We start from the raw sequence: 1,955 nt of genomic DNA, 5'->3' as shown, positions 1-1,955 counted from the left end.
CTGGAGTCTCACTCTGTTGCCCAGGCTGGAGTGCAGTGGCACAATTTCAGCTCACTACAACCTCCGTCTCCCAGGTCCAAGCAATTCTCCTGCCTCAGCCTCCCAAGTAACTCGGATTACAGGCACGAGCCACCATGCCTGGCTAATTTTAGTATTTTTAGTAGAGACGGGGCTTTGTCATGTTGGCCGGGCTGGTCTGCAACTCCTGACCTCAGATGATCCACCAGCCTCAGCTGGGATTACAGGTGTGAGCCACCACACCCGGCTTCAGTGCATTTTTTTTTTCTTTTTCTTTTTTTTTTAAAGACGGGGTTTCACCATGTTGGTCAGGCTGATCTTGAATTCCCAACCTCAGGTGATCCGCCCGCCTTGGCCTCCAAAGTGTTTGGATTACAGGCGTGAGCCACCATGCCCGGCCTATTTTTAAGAGGCTTTCTAAAAATAATTCTTCCAGTGATTTGTCTTTAGCAAGATGGTTGGTCTCAATTCTTTTGTCATCTTTTTTTTCTGAAATTATGTCTAACCATATTACTAAACTATCTTTTTATATCTAACAAATTCTCTATAGATTTGGATTTTCTACATAATCATATCACCTGCAAATAATTTCAGGTTTCATTTCATCCTTTCACTTTTATGTCTTTAGTTATTTACCACATTAGCTGAGACCTCCACTATAGTTTTCAATAGAAGTACTCACATTGGAAATCCCTGTTTTGTTCCTGATTCTAAAGCAAATGCTGCTAAGATTTTACTACTAAGATGGAATATTTCTATAGGTTTTAAATAGCTACCTTCAATTGTTTCAAGGAAGTTCCCTTCTATTCCTACTCTGCTAAAACATTTGCTCTTCCAGTATCTTTGAAATTAAGTAGTTAGTATCAATCTTTAAAACTTTCTTCTATTTAGTCATTTAATTTGTGTAGTTTGTATATTTATCTTTGAATATTATTTAAATTTAATTAAATGCTTTTTGTGCATTCACTGAGAAGACCTCATGATTTTCATTTATGTGATAAGTTACATTTGCTTATTATTCTAATGTTAATGCACCATTGCATTCCTGTGATAAATTAAACTTGGACGCATTCTATTAGCTTTTTATACATTTCTGGACTCAATTTTCTAATATATTTTAAAGGAATTTAGTATCTATGGTTATTAAGGAGATTACCCTGAAATTTTTCTTTCTCTTCTTTCCCTTTTCTTATTTTTATCATTGTTATATATCCTTCATTGAATATTTGGGGGAGTTTCTGAGTTCCCTGTTTTTCAATGCTCCAGAAGAATTTATATAAGATTGGAATTATTTCTTGATGACTTAGTGGAAATAACTTTCAAAACCATGGACTTTGTGTCGTGTGTTTTGAAACCTTTTAATAATGCTGATTCAACTTCTTTAGAAATTGTAAAACTCTGTCTCTTTCTGTGTCAGGGTTTTCTTTTCTTTTTTATGACAGAGTCTTGCTCTGTTGTCCCAGCTGGAGTGCAATGGTGTGATCTTGGCTCACTGCAGCCTCCCCGTCCCGAGTTCAAGGGATTCTCGTGCCTCAGGCTCCCAATAGTTGGGATTACAGGCACGCACCATCAAATGAGGCTAATTTTTGTATTTTTAGTAGAGATAGAGTTTGACCACATTGGCCAGGATAATCTTGTGCTCCTGACCTCATGTGATTCACTCACCTGTCTCCCAAAGTGCTGGGATTACAGGCGTGAGGCACCAAATCTGGCCAGGTTTTTCTATTTTGCTATATTATTCTAGGAATTTGCCCGCTTCATTAAGTCATAAGTTCATTAGCTTACATTTATTCAGGATATTTAGTTAAAATTGTTTTAATCTCAAGTGTTTCTGTACTCATGTGTCTTTTTACATTTTATTTTTATTTGATACAGCGTTGCTCTCAGGTTAGCATGTATTGATTTTTATAGTTACTTTTTTTTTTTTTCCTGCAGAA

The sequence above is a fragment of the Cebus imitator genome, unplaced genomic scaffold, assembly GCF_001604975.1.
Source record: "Cebus imitator isolate Cc_AM_T3 unplaced genomic scaffold, Cebus_imitator-1.0 Scaffold393, whole genome shotgun sequence".
NCBI classification, from domain to species: Eukaryota; Metazoa; Chordata; class Mammalia; order Primates; family Cebidae; genus Cebus; species Cebus imitator.
Note: the sequence above shows the minus strand (reverse complement) of the source record.